Source organism: Melospiza melodia, chromosome 1 (assembly GCF_035770615.1).
Source record: "Melospiza melodia melodia isolate bMelMel2 chromosome 1, bMelMel2.pri, whole genome shotgun sequence".
NCBI lineage: Eukaryota > Metazoa > Chordata > Aves > Passeriformes > Passerellidae > Melospiza > Melospiza melodia.
Genome location: NC_086194.1, coordinates 169,238,604 through 169,251,529, shown reverse-complemented (window position 1 = coordinate 169,251,529; position 12,926 = coordinate 169,238,604). Strand labels below are relative to the sequence as shown.

At 49.5% G+C, this 12,926-nt stretch overlaps 1 protein-coding gene across 2 annotated transcripts in view; it reads left to right on the top strand.

Moving 5' to 3' along the window:
- The window catches only part of TRAPPC9 (trafficking protein particle complex subunit 9), a 452,774-nt gene that overhangs the window by 106,964 nt on the left and 332,884 nt on the right, over nucleotides 1–12,926 (top strand). The window lies entirely within an intron of this gene.

Here is a 12,926-nt window from a genome sequence, read left to right as displayed (position 1 = left end):
CTGGTCCAACCTTCCTGCTCAGGCAGGGCCATCATAGAGCATATGGCACAGGATTGTGTCCCAACAGTGCTGGAATATCTCCAGTGAGGGAGACTCCACACACTTTTTGGATAAACTGTTTAGTACTCGGTCATTGCATGGTAAAAAAATTATTCGTCATATTGAGGTAGAACTTCTTTGGATCAGTTTCTGCCTGTTGCCTCTTGTCCTATTATTGGGCGCCACTGAGAAGGTCCATCCTCTGACACCCTCCTGAGAGACAGTGATAAAACCTCCTCTCATTTGGGGCTTCTTGAAGCTGAACAGGCACAGGTCTCAGAGCTTGTCTTTGTAAGAGAGATGCTCCAGTCCCTTAATCATATTTATTGTTCTCCAGTGGACACACTGCAGGAGCTCCAAGTCTCTCTTGTTCGTAGGAGCCCATAATTGGACACTCCAATGCCCCTCTGTAGGGCTGAGTAGAGGGACAGGGTCACCTCACTTGATCTGCTGGCAAAACTGTTCCAAATTCACCCCAGGATCCCACTGGCAGTCTTTGTGGCCACAAGGGCACTGCTGGTCCCACAGGAAAGGCCCTGGTGCTGACCAACAGTGGCCAAATATTAGTTGGTGTGTGGCCAGGTGGGCAAGGAGGCTGGTGGCAATAGTGTGGCCAGCAGGACCAGGGCAGTGACTGTCCCTCTGTGCTGGGCACCGAGGAGGCCACACCTCGAGTGCTGTGTGCAGATGTGTGGCCCTTTTGAGTGGGGATTAGTGAGAGTTTCCTGTGCAAAATTAAGGTGCCAACGAGACTATCTAACAGAATTAACAATGGGGGTTTTATTTAAGAAGAAATGTGGTGTAGAGAGATAGAGATGGGAAAGGAGGAGGGCGAGAAGGAAAGAGGGTGAAGAGTGGGGGTGGGGAAGATTGAGGGTAAGGTGATATGCAGAAGAGCAGGGCTGGGGTGGGGAGGGGAAGAGATCAAGCAGAGGTCAGTCCAAGATGCTGGATTCCAGCAGCACCTTTGATCTGTCCTGACCCCGCATGTCCCTGCACTGGGGATCCCAGAGGTTCTGAAGACCTCCGGTTATTCATCGGGCATTAAGATCTTTCCCCAGTTTATGCTGCAAGTATCCAGGGAGATGTTTTCCTATTTGCCATGTGAAGGGAGGATGGGTTTGCCTTCATTTATCTGTAATTCTGAGGCCTAAGGAGCATTTCTCAGCCCCAAATGCAGCCTTGGGGGAAGGGTGGGGATGCCCCCTGAAAATGTAGCCCAGGCCTAAAGTCAGCTTCCGTGGGACTCTACAAGGCAGCGTTGTCAGCCTCTGTCAGCGGGCTCTCCCTGACCAGGCTGCCTTGTGATTTTCTCATTGATGCTGGGCTGGGGCCAGCAGAAGGACCTACCTTTGGCAAGTGGTTGGCTTGGGCACCATCCATCCATTTGGGGCATCAAATGTTTTTCTCTGCCAGGTGCCCTTGACTCCGGGACCTGCCGCTGCCAGAGGGAGTTGGGCATCCCCTGGGTGATGCAGCATCTTTGGTGACAATCCTGCTGCTGGCCCTGGGCTCACTCCTCTGGCTGCCCCCTGAGGCAGCTGAAGGAGAAAAGGCGGCGCAGAGCCCGCCCAGCCCTCTTGGCCCTGGAGCGCCATGGCCGTGGGGCCGGGGGCTGCGGGACGGCTGCGCTGCCAGCGGGGCAAGCAGGAACGCGGCGTGCCAGGGGCTGGGCAGGCACCGGGCAAGCTCCTACCAGTGGCTCATCCCCACAGGGCTGTTCCTGGGGAGAGGCAGCCTGGGGAGAGCCAGCCTCCATGCCTGCTGCCTCGGCCTCCTCTGCAGGGTCAGCAGGCAAGGCACAACCCACAGACATGTTTGGGTCTTCAAGCAATGCCGTGGGGAGAGGCTGGATGCACTGCTCAATGCAGAGATCGCTGTCCATGGGAGAAGCTGGTGGTTCTGCTTCCTCCTCCTGCAGTGGGAGAGACGACAGGCTCTCTGGCTCACTGTCACTCTCTCCTGCTGCTGCTCAGTCAAGGAGCTCTTCTTCCTCTGCAGGGATTAGCAGCCCCTAGGCTCATGACATGGACCCGCGTCACAATGGTCTCTGGGCACGATGTCACCACGGGTCACAAAGGCCTGGTGGCCATGGCCACCTGTGGTCCAAGAGGCCTGGTGATTTCACTGCAGATGTCCCTGGTCAGAAAAGCATTTTTAAGTCCTCAGACCATTGTCTTTGCTTATGGGATGTTCTTTTCCCAAAGACTTGCAGCTCTCTCTTGTTCCACCTTGTGTGTTCCTGCCCTAAACATCCGCAAGGAAACCCTGTGCCGTCCCACTCAGCCCCTCATATTTCGCTGCCCTGATCATTGTGAGGGGGATCACAGGGCCCAGAGAGGGCAGCGGAGGGATCAGGCCTAGGGAAGTTTGGGTTTAGGAAAGGCAGGTCCTGCCTGAGCGGCCTGATGTCCCTTGGGCCATGGATGACCCGCATCAGGCCTGAGAGAAAAGGGGGGCATGGAGTCTCCCTGGACTTGAGCAAAGCCTTTGACTCCATCTCCCACAGCAGAGTCCTGGAAAAGCCGTCAGCCCAGGGCTTGTGCCAGGGGCACTCTTGGCTGAGTTAAAACTGTCAGGTTGGCCGTGTCCAGAGAGTGATGAGGAATATTGTTGCATCCAGTGTTTTCTAGTCCCTAGCTGTGTCCCCTGGGCCCAGTCCTGTTCCGTGTCTGTCCTGTGGATGTGGACAAGGGCATAGAGGGTACCCTCAGCAGTAAATTTGTGATGACAACAAGGTGGGTGAGAGTGTAGATATGCTGGATGGTTGGTTGGCTCCTCATGCTGGCTAGGTGATGTGAGGCCAGTGGGGTGATGTTCAAGAAGAGCAAGCTCTTGGTCCTGGCCTTCTGTCCCAAGAAGCATCTCCAGTGCTCCAGTCTGGGGGAAGAGTGGCTGGAAATCTGCCCAGCAACAAAGGCCCTGGGTTGCCAGCTGACAGGCCAAATGTGAGCCAGCATATGCCCAAGTGGACAAGGAGGAGGGTGGCATCCTGGGGTTCCGTGTCAGCACTAGTGTGGCCGGCAGGACTGTTGCAGTGACTGTGCCTCTGTGCTGGGCACTGGGGAGGCCACAGCTCGAGTGCTGTGTGCAGATGTGTGGCCCTGTTGAGATGGGATTATCTAGAGATTCCTGTGTGTGAATTACAAATCATGGTGCCAATGAGACCAGTCCACCAAAGTAAACAATGGGGATTTTCTTAGCAAGAAATATGGGCTAGAGAGACAGGAATGGGATAGAGAAGGGTGAGAAGGAAAGAGGGTGAAGAGTGGGGATGGGAGGGGAAGACTGGGGGTGTTTGGGCGTGGGGGAGAGCAGGGCTGGGGTGAGGAAAGGATCAAAGAGAGGTCCATCCCAGAAGCTTGCCTTCATCAGGGTCTCATTGGTCCTTCCTCATGCTGTGCTTCTGCACTAGGGGTCCTGGTATTTCCTGTGCAGGTGAGGACCCTGAGCCGTTCGTCAGGGGTTAACACCTTTCCCCAGTCTATGTTGTTGTTGATATCCAGGGAGGCGTTTTCCTACTTGCCATGTGAAGAGAGGATGGGTTTGCCTTCATTTATCTGCAATGCTGAGGCCCAAGGAGCATTTCTCGGCTCCAAATCCAGGCTGGGGCAGGGATGCCCCCTGAAAATGCAGCCTGGGCCGAAATTCAGCTCCTCAGGGACGCTACGAGGCATTGCTGTCATCCTTCCTCAGCCGGCTCTCCCTGACCAGGCTGCCTTGCTGGTGGCTTGGGGGTGAGGGGCTGGGGCTGGGAGCAGAGCCTACCTTTGGCAAGTGGTTTCCTTGGCCTCCATCCATCCATCCATCCATCCATCCATCCATCCATCCATCCATCCATCCATCCATCCATCCATCCATCCATCCATCCAGCCACCCACCCACCCATCTGTCACAGACATTTTTTCATAAAAATCCTCTCTTTGGGATTTTTCCCATTCTGGGAAGCTGAGGCCTCAGAAAGAGAATGTAAACAATAATTATCTGCTGATGTGGAATGCAATAGGTGCACCTGTGATTGGCTCCTGTTCCATGTTTACATTTAAGGGCCAATCACAGGACCAAGCTCGGGGCAGATTCACAGAGACCTGTCTTGTTTTGAGATTCCTATTCTATTCTTAGCTGAGCAGCTTCTGAACTTCTCTCTATTCTTTTTAGTATAGTCATAATGTATTATATATCATATATTAATAAATCCAGCCTTCTGATCACGACACCAAGATTCTCGTCTATCTCTCTCACCCTGAGGAACCCTCACAAGTCATGTAACACCCACCCACCTACCCCCCCATCCACCCCACTCATCCATCCATCCATCCATCCATCCATCCATCCATCCATCCATCCATCCATCCATCCATCCATCCATCCATCCATCCATCCATCCAAGCATTCAGTGTTTTTCTCTGCCAGGTGCCCTTGACTCTGGGACCTGCCGCTGCCCCTGGGAACTGGGCATCCTCTGGGTGACTCAGAATCTTTGGTGACAATCCTGCTGCTGGCCCTGGGCCCACTCCTCCAGCTGCCCGCTGAGGGAGAAAAGCCCATGCAGAGCCCGCTGGCCCGTGCTGGCCATGGAGCGCCATGGCCGTGGGGCCGGGGGCTGCGGGACGGCTGCGCTGCCAGCAGGGCAAGCAGGAACAAAGGGTGTGAGGGGCTGGGCAGGCCCTGGGCAAGCTCCTGCCGGTGGCTCATTCCCACAGGGCTTTTCCTGGGGAGGGGCGGCCTGGGCACAGCCAGCCTCCATGCCTGCTGCCTCGGCCTCCTCTGCAGGGTCAGCAGGTAAGGCACAACCCACAGACATGTGTGGATCTTCGAATAATGCCAAGGGAAGAGGCTGGATGCACTGCTCGAAGGCAGGATCGCTGTCCACAGGAGAAGCTGGTGGTTCTGCTTCCTCCTCCTGCAGTGGGAAAGACAACAGGCTCTCTGGCTCACTGTCACTCTCTCCTGCTGCTGCTCTGTCAAGGAGCTCTTCTTCCTCCCACATTTCCAGGAGCTTCTCGAGAAAGGCACAGGAGGGCGAATCACCAGATGCAGGGCACAGGCCTGCCAACAGGTCAGGATGTGCAATCTCTGCATTGTTTTCTGCCTCTCCTGTGGATTCCTTGACAAGAGCATCACAAGTCAGTGTGTTGTCTGTGACAGGGCACAGCTCAGCCAGCAACTGGTCAAGAGACACAAGTTCTGAGTAGGTTTGTGTCTCATCTGCAGTGTCATTGGTCACACTGCAAGTGCTGTGCGGGCCCAAGGGGCCTGCAGCTGGCTCCAGGGAGAGGCTTGGTGCATCGCTGAGGATACACTTAGATCTCATGGGTCTTTCTTTGTCATCCAGGGAGGAGGAGATGGCTCTAAACATCTCATCATGGAAGACTTTGTCTTCCATCTCCTCCAGCTCCTCCCTCTTTTTACGCAAACGATGCACCAAAGCCTCCTCATCCTCTGGGCACAGCTGCTTACAAGGCACAGTTTGCTTGGCTGGCCAAATAATTCCCTCCCCCTCTTGTTGGGCACTTAACCCCTTGGGGCTTCTCAAAGTGGATGTGATGGACCTGTTCTCTCTCAGATATGGGCCCAGGCCCATGAACAGGTCCCTGCAGGTGTTGCCCCCATGCCCTACCTGCACCTTCATGAGCACCTCTGTCTCAGAGTGCCCCAGGTGCTTCCAAGCCGGCTGGGCCGCAGTGCAGAGTGGCACAGCACGTCCAGCTTGAATGGGTGGCAGGCCATAGCCCTGCCTTGCTGCTGGCCCAAGCCCTTTGTACAGCAGTGGCTGCCCCTGCTGGGGCTGGCCGTGGGCATTCACCTCCTGCTGCTTCCACATCTTGAGCGTTCTGTGCCAGACACTGGCCAGAATCCCCCAGGTGAGCTGCTGTGTCCTGAGGAGCTGCTGCCTCCTCAGAGAGCTGCTCACCTGGGAGTGGCCACTGCAGGGTATTTATAGCCTCAAGGGCAATGACATGGACCCGCGTCACAATGGTCTCTGGGCACGATGTCACCGCAGGTCACAAAGGCCTGGTGGCCGTGGCCACCTGTGGTCCCAGAGGCCTGGTGGTTTCCCTGCAGATGCCCTTGGTCAGAAAAGCCTTTTTTAGTCCTCTGCCCATTGTCTTTGCTTATGCTTGTTCTTTCCCCAAAGATCTACAGCTCTCTCTTGTTCCACCTTGTGTGTTCCTCCCCTAAACATCCCCAAGGAAGCCCTGTGCCATTACAAAGTGTGACTCCCACCCAGCCCCTCATATTTCGCTGCCCTGATCATTGTGAGGGGGATCACAGGGCCCAGAGAGGGCAGCGGAGGGATCAGGCCTAGGGAAGTTTGGGTTTAGGAAAGGCAGGTGCTGCCTGAGCGGCCTGATGTCCCTTGGGCCATGATGACCCGCATCAGGCCTGAGAGAAAAGGGGGGCATGGAGTCTCCCTGGACTTGAGCAAAGCCTTTGACTCCATCTCCCACAGCAGAGTCCTGGAAAAGCCATCAGCCCAGGGCTTGTGCAGGGGCACTCTTGGCTGAGTTAAAACTGTCAGGTTGGCCGTGTCCAGAGAGTGATGAGGAATATTGTTGCATCCAGTGTTTTCTGGTCCCTAGCTGTGTCCCCTGGGCCCAATCCTGCTCGGTTTCTGTCCTGTGGATGTGGACAAGGGCATAGAGGGTACCCCCAGCATTAAAATAGTGATGACAAACAAGGTGGGTGGGAGTGTAGATATGCTGGGTGGTGGTTGGCTCTTCATGCTGGCTAGGTGGTGTGAGGCCAGTGGGGTGATGTTCAAGAAGAGCAAGGTCTTGGTCCTGGCCTTCTGTCCCAAGAAGCATCTCCAGTGCTCCAGTCTAGGGGAAGAGTGGCTGGAAATCTGCCCAGCAACAAAGGCCCTGAGTTTCCAGCTGCCAATGGCCAAATGCGAGCCAGCATATGCCCAAGTGGACAAGGAGGAGGGTGGCATCCTGGGGTTCCGTGTCAGCACTAATGTGGCCAGCAGGACTGTTGCAGTGACTGTGCCTCTGTGCTGGGCACTGGGGAGGCCACAGCTCGAGTGCTGTGTGCAGATGTGTGGGCCTGTTGAGTGGGGATTATCTAGAGATTCCTGTGTGCGAATTACGGTGCCAATGAGACCATCTACGAAAATTAACAATAGAGATTTTACTTATCATGAAATGTGGGGTAGAGAGATAGGGATGGAACAGAGGAAGGTGAGAAGGAAAGAGGGTGAAGAGTGGGGATGGGAGGGGAAGACTGGGGTGTGTTGGGGTGTGGGGAAGAGCAGGGCTGGGGTGGGGAAGCGATGATGCAGACAACATTCCAAAACTCTTGGCTCCAGCAGGATCTCATTGGTCCCTCCTCACGCTGTGCTTCTGCACTGGGGGTCCTGGTAGTTCTTGTGGAAGTGAGGACCCTGGGTCATTCATCCAGGGTTAACAACTTTCTCTAGGCCTTCTTTCAGGTATCCAGAGATGCGTTTTCCTGTTTTCCTCATGAAGAAAGAATGGGTTTGCCTTCATTTATCTGCAATGCCGAGGCTTCAGGAGTGTTTCTCAGCTCCAAATCCAGGCTGGAGCAGTGCAGGGATGCCCCCTGAAAATGCAGCCTGGTCCTAAAGTCAGCTTGTGTGGAGTGCACAAGGCCCAGCTCTCCCTGACCAGGCTGCCTTGCTGTTGTTGGGGGTGAGGGGCTGGCAGCAGGGCCTACCTTTGGCAAGTGGTTGCCTTGGCCACCATCCAAACATCCATTGAAGCATCAACACTCCCTGGTGCCATTGCCTCCTAGACCTGCCACTGCCCCTGGGAGCTGGGTGTCCCCAGGGTGAGCCGTGGCATCTTTGGCCACCGTCCTGCTGCTGGCCCCAGGCTCACTCCTCCGGCTGCCCCCTGAGGCAGCTGAAGGAGAAAAGGCGGCGCAGAGACCGCCCGGCCGTCTTGGCCATGGAGCGCCTTGGCTGTGGGCCTGGGGGTTGCGGGACGGCTGCGCTGCCAGCGGGGCAAGCAGGAACGCTGCGTGCCAGGGGCTGGGCAGGCACTGGCAAGACCCAGGGCTGCTGTTGCTGCTGTGCTGGCAGATGGGGCAGCTTGACCCTCGCAGAAGCTGCACTTTGCATTTAAGGGCTGAGCTGGCAGGGAGTTGCAAGTGGCATCTGAGGGCCATGGTGAGGCGGCAAGTCTGACACGGACAGTCTCTGTGGCCCTGTGACACTGCTGTGTGCCGTGTTCTTTGTCCAGGTGACCTGAGGTACCGCCTGTGGCTGCCTGGAGGTCACCTGTGGGAAGCAGGAGGAGGCACAGGATGGAGGTGGCTGTGTGAGCACAGTGTCCCCCACGTGCCTGCAAGGCCGGGCCTGGCCCCAAGGCAGGTGCTGGCCACAGCAGCCAGGCTGGGCCGGGTTCCCAGCTGGGCTCGCTGCCTCTGGGCCATTGCTGTGCCTGGGCCATACCAGTGCTGGGCCCTGCACAGAGCATGGCCTGGTGCCAGGCCAGGCTGTCTCTGTCCCAGGGCTTCCCCCAGGTCTCACTGCAGCCTCTTCCTCCATCCCTGCCCCTCACCTTTTGCTGCTTGGACGTTAGTGGCTGCCCCTCATGGGCCTCGCCATTGGCATTCGCCTCCTACTTCGGTGACATTGTGGAGTGCTCTGCTGAACACTGGCCACAATCTCCCACGTGAGCTGCTGCCTCCAGAGAAGCTGCTGCCTGCTCAGAGAGCTGCTCTCCTGGGAGTGACCACTGCAGGGATTTGTTGCCCTCTGGGTCACCCTGAGGACCAGCATCACAATGGCCTCTGGGCACTATGCCGCCATGGCTCACAAAGGCCTGGTGGTCAAGGTGGCCATGTCCTTGCCTTTGTCCTGCTCATGGTACAGGCGAAGCCCCTGGACAGGCGTGGCAGCTCCCTTAGGCTGGGATCTGTTCCCCTCCTGCCATTGGCGTTTGTTGCTCCTTGGTGGGCATTCAGAGGAGCTGTTTCCCCAAGAGCCTCCCAGCAGTGACCAGAACGTTCTGTGAAGGATATTTTCTGCCCTAATTACCAATAAGCAATATTACACGAATGTAGCAGAGATTTTTTTCTTGACCGTTCTTACATTTTTGTCTTTTGGTATACTTTTAGCAGCGTGTCTTTTTATACATTTTTGGGAACAGAAGAGTAGACATGTGTTTTTTTTTGAGGAAACGCTTGAGGGAGAAATGCCATGCTTGTCACAGAACGAGAAATGTACTGAATAAAGGTTAATTACTTTGTGATTCACAAAATAACTGAAAGCACAGTTGAATGCACTGTGAAGACTGACTTTTGAAGCAGGATCAGAGTTGACCTGAAATGCTGAAAGAAGCAGTGAAAATGCACTTTTAGACTAAGAAGATAGCAGAGCTGTGGTTAATGTCCTGTATTTGAAAAGCTGTGCTATCTTTTTTATAAAGAGTATTATCTTTTGTGTCGTATTTCAGAACTTTTTGCTTAGGAATTTTGGCTATATCTTTATGTATTTATTAACAGCATTATTAGACTGGAATGGTTTAAAAATTGTGTGAGCATTTTTGCACTAAAAGGTTTTGGTAATAAATTCATATGTAAGAAAAGACAGTCTCTCAGCTATATAGATGCATTTATATCTCCAGAATATTTTGAGTGCTAGATCACTACTCCTTAAAAAGTAAAATAATACTGCTTTTTAAATATTTGATGAGAAAAATGTGCATGCTTGTCCTGGTGGTTGTATTAGTCATTCACCTTCTGAAAGTTGTAGAAATGGTATTTAATGTTAGCAGTAATACTATAGTTTTCTTTTAATATTTTAGAGTCATGAAATGCTTTCTGGTACTTGATGTTTGCTTGATCTTGTGAATGGTTAACAACACAGTAATACAGGCAAAGTTTAGAATTTGAAAAATTACAGATTCTGTCATAGACAGGAGATTGCTGATGTGACAGAGAATTAATACAAAATTATACTTTATATTTTTCATTATACTTTACTCTGTCATCTTTCTTCATTGAGAGGTGAGGTTATCTGGTCTGTAGCTGCCAAACACATTGATGTCCTTTTTGCAGCTGAGACCTAAGTCAGTAAAACCTAAATTATTTTCAAATTCCTGGCTAATCAAAAGCAAATGTTAGGTTATTTTATGTGTATGCCATTAAGATAAGGTAGCTTCAGTTAATAATACTGCTTTATGATAAGCTTTTGTAGCATAGTATTTTTAGAAAGCTTCCTATTTGACCTAATGGGAAAGCAGCTCTCCCAGAGAAAAGCAGAATTTCAGTCAGTTTGTTCTCACTTTCAATACTGACTTCTTAAACAAGTATTCCTGCTGCCATTAATGAATTTTCCTGCCCATGTTTACATGAGAGATGCTAAACAAACCACAGAAAGTAGAGCTGGGAGAGACTTTGATATGACATCCAGTCTCCATCATGCTCCCTTGAAAGTTGCAGAGAAGCCTTGGCTCTTCTGGAAGAAGATCTGGTGATTGAAGTTCCACAGTCTGCCTTTAATCATCTCCAGCCTTTCCTATTGCAGGAAACTACAGACAGCTTTTCCTCTTTTCTCTGTGAGTTCTTCCTCTTCACGTTTTTCCTGTCCCCAGTGGAAACTGTTCCTGTCCTTTGCATATTGAATTTTTGATGACTTAACAGCTGGTATTTGATGTTTTCTATCGAGACTCTCAGAGTTTTACACGTTAGGAGAAAGGACTAAATAGGAAATAACCAAATTTTATTCCAAATCTCCATCACTAGTTCATTTGCTGGATTTGGGAGAGACAAGTAATGCAGTCATTTCAGCAAAACCTGATTGAAGATGAGGATCTGCTTCATCTGGCTGAGCAGGACTAAATTCATTTCCTGGGGTGGAGAGTTTCATTTATAGTGACAAAGCTGTTTCACATGGAACACAAAACTGAATTTTAAAAAAAACAATGCTGTAACTAAAAACAGTAGTCCATATAAGAAGTAGACAGCTTTCATGGATTAAAAAACTTTACACCAGCTTCTGGCATTCTGTAATGTTTGGGTTGACTTAGCAAATCTCTAATATCAGAATGACTTTGATTATAAATTGAATGGTATCTTAACATTTTGTGCTTTTAATGAACGAGTTCATGAAACTAAAACTGATTATAGTAACAGCAGAATTGTTAAAATTTCTGCAATTGTGATATTTCGTCTAGAATAGGATATTAAGAGGTATGGTAAATAAAAAGGTCAGTGAGCACTATTAGCCTACAATTGGAGAAAGTAGGAGTGAATTCTTTGTTCATCTGTGGTACAGGATTTAGGATGCCTTTGCTTTCTTGGGTGTCATGCAGTTATAATTTATTTTAAGGCTTTATTCAATAGGGCAGTTATTTTTTTCTGTTACAGGCTGAAGTACCATATGGCAGATGGGTCATTGAGAAATAAAATAATTGAAAAAAAGAAATGTATGTTATAGTATTGCAGCTTGAGAAAAAAACATAATTTTTTATTCCCCTTACATTTTTAATACTTTTTTCACTAAAATGCCAAAGGTAGGAAATCAGTGGGAGACTCTGAATTAAAACAAACAAAGTAACAACAGCTGTTAATTACCTGGCTGAGCAGTCCAGAATGGTGACAGACACAGCAGGGACAGGAAATGCAGTGGATGTGTGTGAGCCAAGACAATCAGTAACGTTATTGATCATAGAAACTCAGTTCAGCGCAGAGTCCCTTAAATAAATAGTTTAGCCTTTAGTATATGGATTAATTATTCATAATTTCTATTTCATTCCGGTACTGTGGGTTTTTTTTTTAATTTTCATTATCAGTTTCAATTGCATTAACATGATTACAATTTCTAAAACTTCACAATTAAACAGGGATATGAAATTGAACAATATATTCTCCTATTTCCTTTCTTTATTTTTCCTTATCAAGATCCTAGGTAGTGTTGAAATGAAAGGTTAAATTATATGCAGCAGTTCCTTGCAGAGATGAAATGGTTAAAGGAATGTATTGGTTGCCTGCAGAGATGTATTTTCTTTTTTTGACTATGGATAATTTGAACATGACCAAGTTAAGCAGTGTATACCAGAAGTGTGGAAAGATGCAGGATTTATTTTATTTATACATGTTATATATGTTTATAAGGTTTATTTTTACTACTTGTGAAAGATTTAAGTGCACTGAGCAGTAGTTCTATTAGCTTTTGTGCAAATCAGCCTATTGATGGAGACATTTTAATTCAGAGAAGACTGATTTTTCTTTTTTGTTAATTTGAAGTGAGTGATCTACATGGAGGTGATAATTCAGTTTGCCAGAGCTGGTATTTCATTAAGTTTTAACCTTGCACAGAATATATTAAGTGATTTACTACACATGAAACCATTTATTTCTAATTACTATTAGTTATAAATATTTTAGAAGACTCTATAACTGATACACTCTGAACCAAAATTGCCTTCCTAAGTCATTAATTTGGAAGTTTCAGAGGTTTTTATAGTAACAGTGGAAATTTTTATTGTGGATGAAATATTGCATAAAACCTTCTTAAGCATGAAAACTCTCAGTCATTTGATAATATATGAAGGAAAATGTTGGTTTTTTTTGTGATGGTTTTGTCTTTTCAATGTTTTCTTGCAGGGAGGAAAGACTTATTTCCATGCATGTTTTAGTGATGTTCAACTTGTCTGGGTGTAGCCAATGAGTGTTTCTGCAGAGTTTTGAGGCAGTGTCTGTTTTAGTGAAATGTTTTCAGGTGGAATCCTTCCACATGCTGTTAAATGTTTTTCAGTCAGTCTTGGTTTAGATGAAGCCTGATGGTGTTTTGTTAAGTCTTCAGCATTATTTGAAGTTACTGTCCCAAATTTCAGCAGTCACCTGATTTGCTTGTCAGTTCTTGATATTCCTGTACATAATTACTCAAAATAACTTAGAAAAACAGATCACTT